This window comes from Bombus fervidus, chromosome 1 (genome assembly GCF_041682495.2).
Source record: "Bombus fervidus isolate BK054 chromosome 1, iyBomFerv1, whole genome shotgun sequence".
Taxonomy (NCBI): domain Eukaryota; kingdom Metazoa; phylum Arthropoda; class Insecta; order Hymenoptera; family Apidae; genus Bombus; species Bombus fervidus.
The window spans coordinates 4,468,175-4,488,563 of NC_091517.1; positions in this window are offsets into that span (position 1 = coordinate 4,468,175).

Here is a 20,389-nt window from a genome sequence, read left to right on the forward strand (position 1 = left end):
CGATGGTTTTGTTGGTGCCAGAAAGAAGGTCCCCTGCTGAGAATTGCGCTCAAAGAAACCGACGTCGGCCTTGCTGGCCCCTTTCGCTCGCGTCTGGCCAGCTGTCCATAAATCTTCGGCCTAGACAAAAGCAGGAAAAAATGGAGAGCATCAATTAAAGGCAGGGACTCAGGCCGGACTGATGACGCTTAAAAATTCGCCGATGAGGGCGTGTGCACCCTCTGGCGCCTCGGGGGCATAACCGCGATCGTTAGAGAACGACGTGCACGTGTCTTCAAGATGTTCCATTCTTCAGATCACTGTATATCATTTTAATCACCGTGTAGAATTCTTCTGAACGCACGGATGAATACTTTCGACACTTTCTTCGATGTTTTATTTTTTTTTATCGTCTCTTTCTTTAGCGAAGGAATTTCAAAAGTAGGTAACGAGCGTTATAATTTTTCTTTCGAATGAAATCGTTTGACAAAAATATCTCGGAAAATGGATTATAAACGGTATAGAAATCGTACCGCGGTTGTTGAATGTTTCTAGAATTGTTCGACCCAATAATGTCATTTTCATTCGCTATTAACACGATTTTTCTGTAGGAGGAGGGAAAATCATAATACGACCACTTTTATTCAGAAAGCAGAATTCATTATAACGGTAATGGGAAATCACGATAACCGGGGTTAATCAACTTTCCTAACAAAACGAAACAGACCAAGCGGCTTTGTGCCCTATTAAAAGTATTAAAATGCTTTCAAATATTACGCGATCGTTCGAACAGGTAGCAGTATCGCTCCGTTCTCTCGTAAGTTATTGTACGCCGCAGCAACGATAACGGCTTTATATAAGTGACAGCGGATTCATCGTTAAAAATGCTTCAAGGAACAATTCTAGTGGCTTCATTACTCGGCTACGAACAAGTTGCTCGTATCGACAAACTCGCGGATGACTGAAAAGGGGAAAAAGAATCAGGCCTGCCCGCTCGAATGGCCGTCTATTCACTTTTGAAAAAGTACATTGACTCGTTTCTAACGAAACTTGAAAGGGTGCCATTGAAATACGATTCCATTGTGTTGTCGAGATCTGTGGATGCTCGCTAGCACCGGCGGACCAGCGCGGTTTCGTTTCGTCCGAAGAAAGGACTTGACGACGACGGTCAAGTCGTCGAAAATATCCCTCTTGCTACGAAACGCTGCGTTCGCTAAGAAATAGTTGAACGGGAGCATAGTCATCGTCTTCGATGTACTTAAACCTCGCTGTTTCTTGACGACACGACGACGACTTTCGAGATCGATCAATTCGTCGAAAAAATCCTGAACATTTCTCAACGAATACATCAAGGTCCTCCCGCTGCTTCTGATCCGATCTGATCAGATGGTGATAGCACCTGCTGACTGAGAGTCAACCACCTGGACTTTCTCTACCGCGTGCATGATTAATAATTCTTGTCTGGCAAAGATAGCAACGGAATCGCGTGCGCCTAATTCATAGGTGAGACTTTTTGAATTATCGGCCTTTGTGCCTCGTCCAATGAGATGGAGACATTCGATCGAATCTGCTAACACAATCGAGATCGTTTCGTTTGTCATGTTCATATCGCGAACATGGTGCGAAGTGGAAAAATGATGTTGTTTCTCGTAACTATTAAATGTAATCGTGCATGTGATGTGCTAGACAACGGTCGCTTTTTTCACGTGAAAAATGTGTGCTTGAAAGCTAAATTAACTCACATCCTGGTTTTTTAAAATTAAGTTATTATCAAAGAGATATGAAAAATGACTTGTTAAATAAGCTACTGAAATAATTGAACAAGCAATGATTAATTGAATAAATTAATCAAAATATTGAATTGATGAATGCGTAAAATATCTATAATATTACACATAATATTTGTTCATCTGGAAAATGTATAAATATTCACAGATATATACATAGATATATATTATATACGTTGATATTCGCTTCTGTACGATGATGATGTATCGTAATTAATTATAATTGACGTATTTAATCAACATTTAGAGCGTTTTAGTAGTGAAGGTTTAGACGACTGTTTACAGGCTGTTTACAATTCAGAGTTTCGATTGATTTATGCCAAAACACATTTATAATAACGCAAAACGTTATTATGGTTCTGCGTATAAAAATTCTACGCAAACTGATTCCTGCGAGAACTCCATTAGGGACAAAAGCAAAGATACTATCATTGATTATTGATTATTAATGATTTCTCTTTCTTCCTTTTTTTCATTTTTGCACGAAAGTAGAAATAAATATCGTTATTTTTACTGATATATTTTCTCTTACGTTTCATGACTTATAAATGCTACGATTTTTATCTCAAACAACTAAGGCGAGAACATATATGAAAAGCAACAGTAGCGGCAAAGAAAGATGGTGTCGCGAACGATGGTGTCGTAGGAACTTTGGCGGCGTCGCGTCGACAGGAAAATCCACTAGGCATAGGGGGCTCGGGCGGCAAATTGGGAAAACATGTCACCCCATAAGCTCAATCTTATTTCACTCGGGGCCCCGTTTTATCTCGGCTGAGAGCCGCACCTGTAAACATCCAGCAGAGACAAAGGAGGAACTAAAACGTGCCAGAACGATTTCGTTTTAACGGTGAATTTATAGCGGCGCGTGATTTTCGCCCGGAAAGATTTCCGCGAGACCAACCACTCTCTCTTTCTTTCTATCTTTCTTTCTTTTTCCTTCGGTTCTCGGTGTTCCGCAACGGTGGAAATACTTTTCCCCGCCGATAACACGGAAACGAGACCGAACGAGATTGCAATAGCTTCGGTGAATGTGTGCATTATAAAGAAATAGCGTAATCTTCACCATCCCCGCCGAGAGAACAACTTCGCCACAGGGGAAACGACAAAAGGAAGGGGTGAGAGCAGCGCGAAATAGAAGTGGAAAGGGGAAGAAAAGAGGATAAAAAGTCGAGAGAGGAAAGGAGGATGACAAAAGCAAAGGAGGGAGGCAAGAATGAAGAAGGGTGAAAAGAAGTCGAAAAGGACGGGACGAGGTTACGCATTACGCGACATTCGGGTTACATGAGCAGCAACGTGCGCGTGCATCTGCGTGCACATGCACGGCAGGAAAGCACGAGCCACACGTAGGATGGCACAGGGGTGGCAGCGCGTGCGCGTACACACGAACACAGAGAGGCACTAAACGTTAGTCGCGACCATGCACTCGCGCCTGCACGTGTATGTGTCTCTCTAAGAGCTAACCCTCAAGTGAGATATGGATCTTCCAGCTCGTTGAACATACAGAACAGAACGTTACGTTACGTTACGTTACACGCGGTGGGAAGGGGTTGCGCGAGTGAATGTAAACCGCAATGCCACCCCGCAGCGTCCACTCGACGTTACTATTGATATGAACCACCTATCTCCACCGTACTTCTGTTTCTGTTCACCTTTCCGCTTGTGTTGTCGAATCGTCAACGCGAACGTAGTGCCTCTTTTTCTATGTACATTCCCGAGTCGCGGGACTTTCGCGTTTATTGCATGTGGCTAAACGCTCTTTCTCGTCGAGGTGTCCCTGTTGTTTTAACGTACCTATAATCTTCTGCAGATCGAAAAACAAGGACGATTTTTATACATTAATTGGTTAAAAAAAACCCTTCTCTCTCTCTCTTCGTTCTTATTCTCAATGAACAGTGGTAGAATGAAGCTTGAACGATGTGAATTACAACAACGAAACTAATTAAGTATTTAGGCTTGGTAAATGGTAAACAGTAATTGTCCGCCGATAGCGCAAATCCTGTACGGTTATATGCATAATTATGTACTACTCTATGCATCTATACGTATAACAATAATAGGATGTTAGGTTACGTCACGCGTAATGGTTAGGGTTTACCCGAGTGAATGTGAACCGCAACGCTACCCCCATGATGTTCATGCTACGTTACTATTAATACGATGCAACGTTCGTTGTCTCGCTCGCTTTTCTATCGTAAAACTGAACGCACCATGGTTTTCTCATGCTTGAAATTTGCGCGTTACCTTAGACATCGTTTTATCCCATGATCCGCTGGAAAAGGAAAGGGACGGGAGAAAAAAATAGCCGAACTATTGTCCACGAAAGAAATCGTTGGAAAGTCGTGCCATTAAAGATTCCGGTTCGGGGGCATCGAGGGAATTCGATGAAATTAATAGCAACCGGCTGTTCTTGAATTATCGTATCGCGCTAGGTACTCGAGTGCCGCTGTGGGGATGAATTAAAGCTCCCTCCATCCTCTTTAAGCATCAGACAAAGCCTGAAGTTTAAGCATGATTCGTTGGGCTACTCTGGTGAATACGCGATATAAATCAGCTTCATTATAGAAACTGCACCGGAAGGCACCTAAAAGAGAATCTCGTGATACGTAATACAGTAGTCAAATATAGTAGCTTCTGCACTTCCTTCGCGGAAGAGTTCAATTAATTCGTAGCTATACAGGGTCGCAGTGGGACAACTGGTTTATGTACGATTCAAAGTTTCATCAAAGGTGGAAATAGTATTCTATTTGCCAGCGAACAGCTATTGTACCAGTCAGCGAGTCTTCGATTTAGAGCTACAGATGAGTATAATTCGCTTAATAATTGAATTTCTTAACGAGGAAATAATTTGTTTTGGATATATTTCGTTTTGTTTCTAAATAATATTACGTTTTCTCCCCATAATTTCGCTTTATATTCGAAATTGCAATGAGAAACAAAACTACTGTTTTATTTCGTAATATACATAACAGCGACTGAAAGCAGATTACTTTTGCTTATTTCTACAGCAAAATGTTAAAAGTACTTTTAATTAAATCGTTGGCTATTTAATATTCGTTATTGTATCGTTAACATATTGTGCTCTATTTCGTTTACGTTATAATGATTATTCGCGAAATCAATGCTTATTTTAATTTCGTGTAGAAGTAAAGGAGAATGTACGTGGACGGAATGACTACATATATGTAGCCTATTTAACACATTTAAAATATTTATTAGCAATTCAAGCATATGCCCATTGAAATTTACAGCTCATTCACCGAACACTAATTTCATCAACCAATCCGGATGTTTCGATTTTCAATATCAAAGTTGGCCACTGTATTAATTAATGAAGTACGTTGCGCTTGGTTCGCATGACATGGTTGTTTGAACGAGTTGATATTTTTCTAGTTTCTGAGTTTTTCGAAAGGTAATCGAAAAAGATGGAATTTATTTGGAACGCCGAATGAATGCTATTCGATCTATTTCTGATGAGCTTGTTTCACATACGCTACAAACATCGATGCGTTTTCGTTTCTCTGCAACTGTTGGAACAAAACATTTCTATAACGTTTATAATCAAAACGAATAGGAGTCGATAGAGCTTCGTATTTCTAAAATTCGATGAATGCAGTCCGAAAATTGTGGAACCGGACGTCAACAATCACGAATTGGTCGAATTTGAGTTTCATAGAATTCGATACAAGCAGGGTCACGACTCATGAGTTCCTGTATACGCAGTCTGTAGAAGTCTGGAACACTGTTCAGATGACTACGGATCCATATGACCTAGCTAGATAATAGTAACATTAGATTCATGAAGTCCGACAAACTGAGATGCCCTATCGATTCTAATGATTCACGCTTAATATAGCATTTAGCTGATACGCACCAGTTTCAATGCGTTTATTAATAACTATGGACACAGATAAGTACGTATGTGGCTACGAATTCCAAAGTCGTTGACACCAAATCCAACAGGTCAACGGGGATTTCCATCGCCTCCCACAACTCGGAAATTCAATTTCAGTTCCATGTCTAACAAGACGTAATCGAATATGAGGAAGCTTTGTTTCATACATTCGAGGGAACACAGTCGAAAATATACAGACCAAAATACGAGGACAGGTCAACGAATGTTGAGATAATCTGATTGAAACGGGGTCGTGGAATTTAAGTCGCGTAACTAGTCACAAATAAATGAAATCAGGTCTCAGCTGTCATCCCGATCAAGAACTCGGTTTTCTTGTAATTTACCACTGAGACAGTTAGCCGCGGAACGACAGAACTTTGGTGGAACGATCAATCCGATAACGATAACGATGTTACCGATGATGTAGCGGAGTCATGCAGCACCGAACAATCGTTTTGCAAACAGTGTGACGTAATCCCGTTCTAGAAACTGATCCCGCGGGGACTGGCGAATCTATTCGACCGGGGGACGACGGTGAGCACACGTTATGCAACGTAGCTCACCTCATTCGCCGTGCAACCGTTCATTGTGCCAACCGAAATAAACAGCATCCTCCCTCACAACGAGGAAATAATCTCCGTGATAAGCCGATCCGCACAACCGAAACTTGATTTTCATCTTAACACGTGCTTTATATCGACACGCTCCACTCATTGATTTTCTGTCTTAAACAAATCAAATGTTTAAACAAATCACTTTTCTGTTAACTGATATTATTTTTATTTTTGTTTATTATCCGTTTTGTTTTCTTTCTTTGCTTTAATGATTCAGAAGTATAAGGCAAATATTTTATGACAAATATAAGTTTCCAGGTTTCAAACAAAACGTTTTTTGTGTTGGGATTGGTTGTGCGCACGACCGTGCGTCCATATACCGTGTCTCTCTAGAGACAATCGAGAACTTAACGCGAAGAATCGCACGCTGGCTGAAAGTTTAAATTTGTTCTTTCCAAGAAAAGGGAACACAAAGCATGGTAGAGATACAGAGATATAGCGTTATTTAGAAACACCAACAAAAATAAGATGATACGCGATACGAATTGGAAGAATTTACTCCGTCGAAGGAACACTGTTGGTTAATTCGAATCTTTTCAGTCGAATAGTCGTTGTTGGCTCGTTGAGAACTATATTCTAGTGGCCAGGTACCGATCGATGAATATCCTTTTCTCAATACGTCATTTCCAAACAGGGGTATAATCTCATTTTCCTAAACTCAACAGAGGAGACCCACGTGACGCAACATAATTGCCGTCATAGCGACATACCAATTTGATGGCAACAATGATACTTGTGATTATGAAAGATAGTCGATTAAGCAGTTCGTATTCAATCATTGTATTGACTTTTAATTTCGTTAATCCGAGATTGGAATATTATTGCGAGATATTGCATTCTTCAGTAATTTTTGTTTCAGCTCTTGTTATTCATTTTCTGGATCTTCTTGTATTATGATACTAATATCTTTATTGAAATTTTACAAGTTACCAATATTAATGCGATTAAAAGGCTAATAACAAAAACTAAATTTGACAAATAGATTTAACAAATTACAAATCATCTCAAGTATAGTTGGTTTACGATGTAGCGTTAAGAAAATTGTATATACATGTTAACTCATGATTACTATTTACATATAAGAAGAAGTTTTATCATATAATAAAATAATCAAAGTAACTAATCGAGAAGCTGTCGTGAAATCGCTTAATAGATTCTAATTCGGAGAGTCGACGTGGCATCGGGATTTGCGAGACAAAACCGAGTGGAGTTCACTCCAGAGGGAAAAGCGAACTCTTAAACGTCGAGCTCGTTATGCGAAAACACAAAGCTCTATTATAGGCTGGCAGAGTCAAAGCGACATTACGTATAACACAATCGGATTGTCATGCCTTGACGATTCGAAAGAGGCCCGCACGACGAGACGCGACAGCGGCTGTGCCGTTGCTGTTTCAGTGTCGCCGCAAATCAGTCGTTATCGATAACGATAACGACATTCGTGACGGTGATGCACATTTGGCCATCCAACAGTCAATTGTTCCCCAAACGACGCAATCTTGCTCCAGAGAACGCGATACCGATTACTATGATCAACCTGGAACGAGGTGGGCACTAGCCCATGAAATTCAGACGGAATGATTTCAATTATCCAAATGAACATCTATATTAAGCTCCCGCGGACTAATGGACGCCATCTTGCTCGCGCGCTCTACGAACGCATTGAAACACTATCAAAGATATTGGCCGACGGTTCGCATCGTCGGACTTTCCCTTCCTGAGAGAATTCTGAGCCGTTTCTCAATGAACACGTCGATGAGACTTTTCACTCGACTTGTCAGAAGTTTAATTCTGCAAGAACGAACAAGAGGAACCATGGAACGGGGCTACGGGGATGCACAGGGTGAGTGTCTTTCAGAAAGGAGAACATTGAAAATCTGTTATTCTTCTCGCGATCGAGGCCCAGGGTAAGTTTACATCTTTTTCTAGTGAACATACAGGAGTAAACAAGCTTTCTGCCTGTAGAAATGAACAGAGGAGAAGACACAGAAAGGGCTCTACCAACAAAAAGTTAATTAGGGAATCATCCCGAGCAAAAAAACCGCATCAAAATTTCTTTCTTATACCATCTCGTCTTCTTGTTTCTCCCATTTGTTTTTCTCACGTTCGGCGGATCGGACTCCTCGATTTCGAGGCCAATTCCATCCTACCTGGCTAATAATGTGGCTTCTTGTCCCTCGCCACGTACGAATGCAAATTATTTCTGCCGGTAGCCAATGAGGTTTCGGCTACCGATGCGCATTCTGATCGAATCATCCGTCGGTATGATCATTGTCTCGATCGTGATGCAACGAGTGCACACGCCAAATAACACCTAATAATGATCGGAGATGCGTTGAATAAATAATATCGATAACATTGAATATACGCGACGTTCCTTCAAGAGTGAAAGAAAATAAAATAGCGTCAAGTTTAAAATTGATTCTTTCTGTTGGTACAATCTCGTTGAAAGCTATTCTTTGGGAAGGTCTGTTTCAGCGATTCGCAGACGAACAAGTTAATACGAAAATCGATGAAATTCCGTTAGAAACGGCATAGTGGAGAACTGAATTCGCGTTCCAGATTAGTTTTAATGGCCATTGTAGAATCGTGGCGAAAGGTGTCAGGTCATTGCGGGAAGAAGGGGGCTGAAAGAGAACGAGTCAGTATGCGAGGATACACACGTCTGCCCTGGGTGCATCGTCCTACGCGCGCCCGATCCCAGATAGGCACGCACGCGTTTTACCAAGAGATTGATTAGAAGCGTTGTCTCTATTTGAATCGTGAATCCATCCTCAAAGACAAATGAGCGTCGCGTCATTTACGTGAACGAACCACCCATGGTTGCACAGCTGGCCACCTTCCTCCATCACGGATATTAATACGCGAGTATACGTCATTTCGCTGCGTGGTTCAGCAATGTTTATCGTCCTTGCAGATCGATCATGCATCACGACAGTACACCAAATTGCTCTATGATCTCGCGGCCGTTCTGATTCGGGCCTGGCAACCATCAACTTAGTCGTCGTTGTTATCGTTTTGCACCAGTCATTTCGTTTTTTATTACGCCCCTCGTAATTTTATATATTTCGAACTTTTATTCTTGATTCGAAGAACGAAAGTACCGTTTTGAAACATTCGCAAACGATTTCCCATTAACACAACCTGCTGTGAAAACGTAACATTTTTCTCTCTATTTACGCTTTTCCCAAAAATGATTCGCATTTCGAAATAAAGACCTATCCATTCGAAACGTATCGAGGTTTCAGTCGACCGAATTCCACCGAAACACGGCGCATAATCAGTAAGGCGCGTGTAGCGAGACATCTACATCATGTCGCGTTTCGAGGCCTGGCCATGGATTAGACTCGGTGGTCCTGACACTCGACCGCGGGAAGATATGTGTGTGACCCAGCTGTGATTCTCATTGAGCGCGTTCATCAATCATTTAAATGTAACACACGGTCTGATATCGGGCACCCCTTTCCTGGCTGGAGGCTAACCAAGCTCTCGGCTCACTTTGTCTTGACATCTGTCAAATCGTGGCCCGCCACGGCATCGTCCTCTATTGTTCCTTTTTCTCTGTCGGATCAACCCTTTCCCTACCTTCTTCTCTCTTTCTTTCATTCTCTCCTCCCTTTTCTCTGGGCTCGTGCATAATTTCGTATGCACTCCTAAATAAGTCTGCTCGGACAACCATTACCATTGATACCGACGAGCTTCAACCCTACCTTTCTTTCTCTCCTTTTTCGTCGTTTCGGACCCCTTCTTCTCCATTTGTTAGGTCGTGGGCGAAGCCTGCGTTCCGTTGAACGATGGAACGTGGAGCGCAATGGGCGCGAGCCCCACCCTTTGCCTGTACGCTCGAGTGTCGTATACATGCTCGCGGCCGGAACAGGTTCGTGAAATATGAAGACTTTAATCAAACGGGTGACAGAAGAAGAGCGCCCGCTCGAAACGAAACTGTAGCGATGCGTACAATGAAAAATTAACGATCGCTCGCCGGTATGTGCGCTGCGCGGCTTATCAACTGTTTCGCGGACGCCCGCTACCAGTTAGGTAATAACTTGATCGCGCTACGCTTCTTGTTCGGTCAACCGACCGGTTGTTTCCCGAATCGTTTCATTCACAGTGGACCATTTTACACGACCACTGGAGTTTCCTTTTGTGGCGAATGTCACGCACAAAATCGGCAAGCTTTAATGCACGAAATTTTCATTGTTTTCTTGTAGTATGTTATTTTCTTAAGCTAAACTAAAACAGTTCTGAGTGGCAATTTGCGAGAGAATTCGGGCAGGAGAGTTAAGTTAATGAGAAAATGTTGAAAATCGGACGACTCAATGAGGACAAAATATAATTATAAGTTGTGACCTGTCAGGCAAGTTTCATAAAACCGAGTTAAGGAGAAGAAATAGTAACACGCGGAAGAGGACGCCAAAGTAAATGCGGAAACGTATCTTCAAATATTAAAGTCCAACTTGTACCAGTCTTCATTATGTCTACTCGCGCATCTTCTTCAACTTGAGTCCGACAATCCTAATACTTGCTATTAAGTTAATTTACAAAGTTTCCCTTTTCCCTTTCCCGACGACGACGATCGCTATTTTGGTTAGCCGAAATTATATATTTTTATTAACCTGCTGTCTTAAAGAATATAAACATACCAGGAAGGAAATAATGGAACTGCGGAACGGCGAGGTGAATGAAAAATTAAAGAGGCGGAATCCCCGGTCGTCTGTTCTGCATTCGAGACACGCTTTCTCGATCGATCAGTCGGCACGCTACATTTTTCAGCGGTCCATTGTGCATTAAATATCCGACAAATTGTATCGCGGCGTTCAAGCTATCCGGCGACAATTCGTTTACGCGATCGCTTCCCGTTCTACGTTGGCATAAACTAAATCCACCATCAGCCTTTGATAAGTCAAACCACTGGGCAAACATGAAGCAGAGACGGTGCAGAGGTTGACAGGATCACCTACATCTAGCTTCTCTCAGTTGGGAATTTGGTTAAAGCCGTCTGAGTCGGTGCCAGGTTGTGATCGAGATGATTGGACAAATGGAAACGCCGATTCTACGAAAACTGATGGAATATTCGCTTACATCGTTGCTAAACGTTGTTTCGACGAGTGGCTGTTATAAAGCGATTGTTATAAATCGTCGTACTTTTTAGTTGGAATTAACTTTCGTTGGTTTTTATTGAACGAGGTTACATGTAGAAGAAAGATATCTCATCTCGTACAGTGGCGATTTCCCTAGAGAATCCCTCTCGTAAGAAAACACGATAAATTCATTGAGAAACGATAAAAGTTTTGTAATCTTCGTATTATCGCACATACGCGAGAGTAGGATGTTCACGGGTGGTTAATAAACCGGCTGTTCGAACGTAAAAGTACGGGAAATCAATTACCTCGCCACCTTAACCTCAGAAATCCAAGCCAGCCGCAATTTTTCTCTTTCCACTTTCAGTGATTGCCAAAGAGATTTAGTGCTGCGCCTGAAGTCGTGTTCGTTTAGAGTGAAAGTGTAGCTGCGAGAGCCAGTACGAAATTCATTCCGCCGTCTATGTGCTACGTATACCTGTTTATACTTAATACACATACTGTTTTCACAGTTATTATATCTCGGTAGTATTTTTCGCTTCTATCTACAATGTACTTAACATATAAATTGAAAAATGTGTAGCGACGTAATAAACAAATTTAAAAGTTCGAGCATTCAGATTTAAAAATTAGAGGATTTAATAAGAACATGAACTTTTATTGGAACAACTCGATGTAGTTTCATTTTGAAAATCGAAACCCAACACACGCAATCGTACCAATGAAATCTGTAAATTCTGCGCTCGACGTAAAGATCGTTTCTGTTCCCTTCAATGCAACATCCGCGCAGACTTTCGCAGAAATATCGAACCGTGTATTTGATCAGTCGATGCCTTAGGGAAATTACCAAGCCGCGCTAAGGAAATCCTTCCCGCGACTGACGTCCAACAATTTCTGCGCCAATTGCGGAGCATTCTTAACGCGTCTGCTGCGTCAATCGCCGTCGCGCAATCCTGGATCTGCAATTGCTTTGACGCGACGTCGTTAAAGCGACGCAGACGATTGCATAAAATTGTAAATATTATTAAAGGAGGAAGCGTGGATTTATATATCGAGCGTTGATTTTATCTTGCTACGATTTGCGCTAACGTTCATAACGGGTATACAAGAGGAAAATTTATAGCAAAAGTCGTTACGATTTTGAAAAACACGTTCGGTTATTCGTTAAATAACTTAACAAAGAGAAGTGTTCGTCCTAAATTCTGCGCGTTAGCAACACATTTTCGCAATCGATGCTCGCCATATCGGAATGAAGTATCGCTATCGAAAGCACAAAACTAAAAAGAAGTAAATGGAAGAGACACGATTGACATAGGGGTTTAATTATCACGATCGATCGAATAATCCCTTAATCGGGTGGGCGTGGACACATCGATCCGCCGAACAAAGAAAAGGACTTTCCTAACAAGCGAACAACGAGGGGATGTTTTTGCGTGGTATTCAAGTCGGCTTACGGTTAGCATATAAATTGGGGTAAACACGACGGAATCGCGATCGTCGTTGGGTTCGTCGTACCTCTGACGGTTCGACGGTTCGGCAATCCAAAGGAGGAGGAGAAGGTTTCAGACGAGAGTTGACGAGGATCGGTTGACGAAACAATGGCTAACCCTAAAATCAGCTGAGCTTAATCCAAGATTCTTCGTCGTATCGTCGCGTCTCGATGCTTGATTAACACGGTCCATTTGATCGGTAAATTGGGAAAACAGAATCAACGAAGCAGCCCGGCAGACTGCTTTTCGGTCAGCTCCATTACGTTTACGTGTATCTACAACCAGGGTTTTTATTTCGGACTTTTTCCACCGGCAATATGTAGCCTCTATTTTAATAAAGCGAAGAGGATCGCGATGGGATTATCCCCCACTCTTTTTCCCTCCTTTCACCTCGCACAGCTCTTTTCACCGTGCTACAAAAGCTGCATTTTATGTATGAGTTTTATCGATCGGACAGGGTTATCTTTGATCGTTGTTTAAAGCTATAATCACGTTACACACAGGGAGGAGGAAGTACTCTATCTGTGGTAGTAGTGAACGATAGTGGTGGTGGAATGCAATAAAATTCTGCGCGGCGCGAAATTTTCAGTGAACGCGCTATCGACGGTAATGATCGTCGATGTTTTTCGCGAGCCTCGCGAAATTCGACCGAGAGAATAAAATATTCAAGGGCCACGAGCACCGAGTTAGGCGGGTAAGGGATGAGTTTGGAGAGGTGGAGAAGGGCACGAAACGAAAATAACGAGAACGGTAGAGCGGACTAGCGCTCCACGCCGCCGCGTCCGCCGCCGCTTTTACGCCAGGATTTACATACAATTGGTCGATTCGAGCTTCAGCGTTAAACGCTGAACAAATTCCGCTTTTAATCAACCATTTGATCGAATCACCGGAGAATTTCGCCACACTAATTCACTGTCGTGCGCGTCCTTCCAGATTCCGGGCCAGGAGTCGGTCGACCTCCGAATCACGACGTTGGAACGTTTTGATCTAGCCCGCCATTCGGAAACTCCTGATGGAGTGGAGGAGTAAGGATAGCGAAAGGATGGGATAAGGGACAGGAGAGGGTTCGATTAGGATCCAAAGCTGCAGAGGATCGTAATGAAAGCAGGAAACGGGGGCTGGAGCAACGTCAAGAATCGGAAGGGTGGTTAGTTCTGAGATTATACGAGTTTCCCCGGCGCCGTAGTCTTCCACAAACCTTCCTAAAACCTCCTACCGGACCAGTATTTTGTTCTCTACCCAGCATTAACGATTCTCAGCTCGGAAAATGTGTAACGTAAATTTCACCAATGAATACGCTTTTGCTTGTGAGGGAACGAAAAAAGAAACAAGAGTAAAATACAGAATATTAGCGATATCGGTGTGAATCGTTCTTTCTCTCTTTCTCCTTTTTTATTCGTGGTATATAGAAAAACTGTGAGATAAACAGATCTTCATTTTTCTTTTCATACAATCTGAATCGAATTTTAAAAATACGAGACTTTCGAAAAGTTAAGGCATTGCTAAAATTGCTTTTATTCCTACACGGCGTGAAATGGGGTTAAACCAACAATCAAATTATTTCTATTTCATTTATCAGGCTAACATCGATTGTATTTCAATCTCCCCATGATTTCTAGCTGCATTAGAAGGGAGCAACGTTTATCCCGCGATCGAACTCTGACGAAAAGCATGCGAGGCGAATCGCAATAAATAAGCGTCGGCCTAAGGAGATTCCATCGGGAGAAGACCGGTTCACCGCACCGCCAAAGAATGCTCCATCAAAGCGCAATTAAACCGCCGGGGGCTACGCGGATTATATAAAGCCGAGTTATTGGCTTTATTGGAAATTCGGTTGGGAGCGAGTCTTTTCGAAGCAATCGGCTGCTTTTCTTCCCGTCCCGGTTCGCTACACTCCGAAAGCGTTATGCGTCGCTTAAACGATGCCCTGGCATGAAAGCTCCCCGCTCCTTACTTTCGTCGCGAAATTGCTCGTGATTAAAGATAATTGCCACGCCATCGTTCGCTCAGGTGAACCACGCTCGACCGCGATCAACGACAATGCTCTCGTTAAACGTTTTTTGATCAGCTACGCGTAGATAACGTATTCTGTAGCTCTACTATCGCGCTTTGCTATCTTGTTTTACAGCGACGGCTATTGCAAACCGTGCAGTTTCTTTACAAACCGTGGCGGTATAATCGCTCGATAATCCCTCTCATTCGTCCTACACGACTAGTTTAATTAATAGAAAAGAAGGAGTAGTTATACGAGGAGAAAGGTTAAACGCAGAAGTTCGATTGAGAAACTTTGAAGTTGGAGCCTCGTATTTACTCTAGGTTCTTTTCTTCGGAAACAAAAGTTGTTTCGTATCTTTTTATTTCGTGTTTTGTCGTGATTGCGGATCGAAGAGATTGTAAATTTTATTGCTTGTTCAATCGTAGCTGCTAGATATTTTTAATAAGATTCGTCTACTTAATCCGTGGAGGCTGGAAGTTGGAGTTGGAAGTTACAATATCGTGAACTCTATGGCAAAACGCACGGTCGTAAACGTATACGAGGATCACGGTATCGAATGAAGAATTTCAGTTGTTCGTTCCATCGTGACAAATCTGAAGCATATTTTTTCACCAGGAACTCGACGAACATTCGCACATTCGTGTTCGCGTACGATTTGACCTGGGAATAGACGATTCTCGTGGAGATTCGCCTAAAGCGTCTCCGGTCAAACCGATAAATTTGGAACTACCCAAATGGATTCTGCGAGCGGCACGCAATCTAGCACCGCCTAAGCCGTACCTCCGTCCAGGATTTAGTTATGAGATTAGAACTTTGGCAAGTCGAGTGATTATCGCATCATCTTCTTTTATTGTTACATCCGATGCTACAGAGATAATTTATATCTAAAGGGGTTTAGGAATTCTATCGCTTACGAAACAGCAAACCGATAGACTTAAACTCTCAACGAAGAAGGAAAATTGATGGCCAACCAAAGCGACTAAATAATCCAGCTGAATTTCTCTGCTGCGTCTCTATCTTATTTTCTCATTTTCAATCTTGCCGGTTGAACAGCTTGTTAGGAAGATGATACATTTACACTGTACATGTGAATGTGTCAGAGGGCGTCCAGGCCTTAGTTGGGACAAAAGACGATTGACAGTCGTCTAGAAGTATCTGGAAGAGTCGGTTGAGAACAAGCGTGCGTGCGAGTAGTTTTGCGAGGTTTTCAGTGAATAAGATATATGTATAACTCTTGTGTATTAAATAAAGTGAATTATTTGTATTTCCAAATCCCTCCTATATCTTTACACAGCTGTATCATTTATTTCCCTATCATATTTGTTTCACGATTCGTATGTATCGTGTAACACGTGGATTGTTAAGCGCATTCTGGCTGTGCGTGATGGTTATTAAGATTCGTCTTAATCATCTTTTATACGAACAGGAAAACGTCTCATAAAGTATGTATTTTGTGGACATAGTGATATAAGAGTTTAATATTCATTTACTAGGAAGCTACCATTCTTGCAGCTCCTATTCTAGAGCATACTGCATTTAAAACTTCCACTTTCACCGCCCAACAGTAAAGTGTTTTACTTCCAGTCCTCCTTTATAATTCTTGGATACAAGGACGATACTGAAATTTCCATTGTTGTCCGTCCTTGCCCGCCGGTTTCAACTTTCTACGAAAGCAACTACTCGATACACCGACTTAGCGAAACAAACTCGAGAGATTCCTTCCTATCATGCTCAGCCGCTGTACTTTATTAAATCAGCCGGTTTCCCTGGAATTTGTTTAATTTCGCAAAAACGTTCGAGAGTTTGACGAAAAGTTCTCTTTGGCGGAAGAACCAATTACGTATCAAGATTACCATGGAGAACAAATTAGATCCCCTAATAATTAGATTGGAGACAGCAATATCGGGAAGTTGCGCGCGAGACACTGAAATCCCTTGAATAATTTCTTGCCTTCTTCCTTATAATTATTTCATCCCGGAGACGGATGACAGAGGAAAACCGTGTAGAGAACTCGGTGACAGGCGGCGCTCTCACGATCGAAGAATTATATACACGATAAAGTTCTACGTGTACTGTCATTCGATGAAATATCGTACGCGTTCACATGGACACACCATCCCATCGGTTGGAATCGCAGTATGTATACAGATTTCGCGACGGCACGTTGCCCGTGACAGCTTAGCCTATTTCGAAGATGACAAAGTGGTTATCTATATTCTTGTCCGGCCGCGTCGAGTGGCCATTAGTCTTCAATCAAACTGACCTGGAATAAAATCCAATGTACCAAGTATAATGAATTATGACATTTCGATGTCGATAAGATCGAACAAGCAGATAAACTGCTACAACTGACTCTGTCTTGTTAGTAATATCATAAATTGAGAAAACAATAAATTAATCCAGCGTTTCGGCTACGAAATCTAAACTGACGTGACGAATATTTATTTTGTCCATAATAACAATATCTTCTCTTTACATAGCACAAGTATGTATATACTGTATTTATCTTTTCCTTGGATGTAAGGAAACTCATGCTCTTTGTAATGATAATAGGAGCAGCGGTTACGTTGAAGAAAAATTCGTTAAAATCGTCCGACCCTCCTCTTTGTTGCGAGACCTTTGTCAAAACAAAATCGATCCCTCAGAGAGATTTAATATCAGGGCAAGTGAAGGGAAAAAGTCGTCAGACTACCAAAGCTCACCTACGCCACTCAAAGAATCGTGGCGAATCGTCGTCCGTCTACTCGTACCTACCAATCCTTTCCCGCAGTCCCCATTGATTATAACGTTGTTCGAGGAAATCGCGGGCCGATCGTCGCGTCCATGCGATCTACGAAGAGAGGGCTCAGGAGCTTGTAACGGCCGCGCATATGTACATATTGTTTGAGGGCAAAGGACGCTAGAGGCATGTCAGAGCCTAGCTAGGCGGACAGGCGATTCAGCCAGACAGCGTCTAATTATTATAGAGAGAGGCGAATGAAGGAGAACCGGCTGCGTGGCACGATGTCGATCCTTCACGTGTGTCCTCGTGATTGCACGTCGCGCTATTGCCTTGTAATCTCAGCTCTCCACTCGACGCACCCTTCCACCCAGCCTCTACGATTTTACGCCCTGACATCGCGTCCCTCCGACAGCCTCTCCCATTTCTGTCATCGATTGCCGATTACATCGGACTTCGATACATCGTCACCTGCCTGTGTCGATTTCGATGCGTCTGCACCTGTTGTGAGTATCTTTCTTCTTATTTTTTCTCCTTCCTTTTGTATCTCTCCTTTGTTTCTTCCGTATTTCTTTGACGAGAAAAGATTACGCGATCGATAATACGCAATGTCTCTCTGTAAATTGTTTCTGAGGTAATTAAAAGACTCGTTCCAAAAAGTTATTGCTAATATTTTGTAGGGTTAATTAGCCAATAGACACATCCTATATTAACGTTTTTAAAGTCAATTCGATATATCAGCGCGTCTTATAAGGTCATTCTTTACGTATTCATTACATCATCCATATGTTTTCATCGTCTATTATCGTATGCATTCTATCGGCTATCGATTGGTTGTAAATTCAAGTGTCATCAGTCATGAATTTCGAGCCCATTTCCCATTACCATCACTCGCTATCGATCATAGGAAATGTTCCAATATCTGATCAATTACTAAACACCGTCGAATGTTATACCAAGTTTAGAAATTGGAATATCGTACCGTTCACAGTAATCCTATTTTGATCGATATTATCTAAAATTAAACGATTCTATCTATCTCTCTCTCTTTCTCTCTCTCTCTCTCTTTCGGGTTGGAAAAATCACATGTTTAGAGTCGAGTACAAAGAAAGTATTTTTCAATCAACGTCAATCTGTCTCATCGATAATCCTATTTTATTCGGGTACCGTTGGAACTAGTAAATTATTAACCGAAAATGAATCGTTACGGATGGGAGTTGGAAATGCTTGCTGCGAAGTGCAAGCTTGGTCGCTGGATCGGAACCTTCACCATTTCGCAGATGAGTTGGTAATTAAAAGGTCGAAGGATAATTAAGGACATCGTCAGTGTCAATTTTCCGGTAATGAGGAGCGAGAATGCAAATTAAAAATTAAAACGTCGATGTCGCGATACGCGTATCCTCTCGCGTATCTATAATGCGCGAACGCCGCCGTTAATTATTTATTTGAGACTCATTAGCTGTCGAATTACGAATTTCTTTGGTTACGCTTACGTCGTAACGTGGAACCGTTATTCAATCCTGTTCATTATCGATCCCAATTTTGTTTTCTTTTTATTTCCAAACCAAACCATTTTGTTTGTTCCCGGATAGTTTATTTATACTGCAGTCGACATCCCGTTGATTTCTTTGGGATGTAATCTTCGAAAACAATAAGTTTTTCAAAAACTACGTAAAAAATTTCGTTAGAAAAGAATTCATTTCGTTGGAAAGGAATTCAATTTTTCCTTGAATCGACTGGAAAAACGTGGTTCGAGCAGTCCTTCCCTATGGTAAAGGTTCCGATGTTTCTATAAAGTATACTTGAAAGTTCGATGGCGTTTATTATATTAAGGAAACCGATGTGGCCCGCCGCTGTTTTTAATTTTTAACTCTTTCATAATTGAAAGACCAGACCTGCGGCACGGTTCCTATCATTAAAAAAGTTTCTCATCCACCATCTGCGCGTTTCACTTCGTCTTCATATTTTATTCTTTATAACAGCATAAGCTACTTGGCGAAAGAACCACTTTATATTCGTTGAAATTAGTTGCTCCAAGTATATCCCATTTCTCGTTCAACGTCATATCCGTGATCACAGAATGGGGGGACAAAAGACAGACGCGTTTTACATGATTTTTTATTGTTTTCGCGATAAACTGTGAAACAACATGTTAAATAATGTACATCTGTCTCTTTCTTTTCATTGCACGTTTAATTTCGCTTTACGATTCTCAAAAATATAAAAACTTCTTCCAGATATTTCAAAATATATTCTAAAAATATTATATGTATCCTTCAATTTTCATGAACATGTTTTCATTATATTCTGGTTGTAATAATAAAATTTGTTCCTAAAGGGGTTGTAAGGCTTGAAATCACGAGTCTCTTGCACGCCCGTTTAAGAATTTCGGCACGAATCTTCTCGCGTGCGAACACGAGCGAACGTAAATGGATCAACGTTGTTTAAAAGCGTGTTTCGGCCCACTGTGGATCGTACAATGTACACTTTCGATTACGCAGCGGTTGGAACGTAACGTTACGATGTCACGCGTTATTAAGAACTGCATTTGCCGATGACGTACATTGCACTACGACAATATTTGATCCCAAAACTCCTGGAATTGATACGTGCTTCCGAAACGTAACCATCGTTAATTGTGCGTGTTTATTGCGATAGATTCGTGAACTAGCAAATTCTACGCTCAAATAGCGCTGTCATAGAAACGAATGTCTTTAACACACATTGAACACTTTCGTTGAGGTTTGATGTGTGAGAGGGAAATAAATGTATAAGCTTAATTCTCGATCAACAATTCGGTATACAATGCCTTGATTAATTATTACGGCTGAATT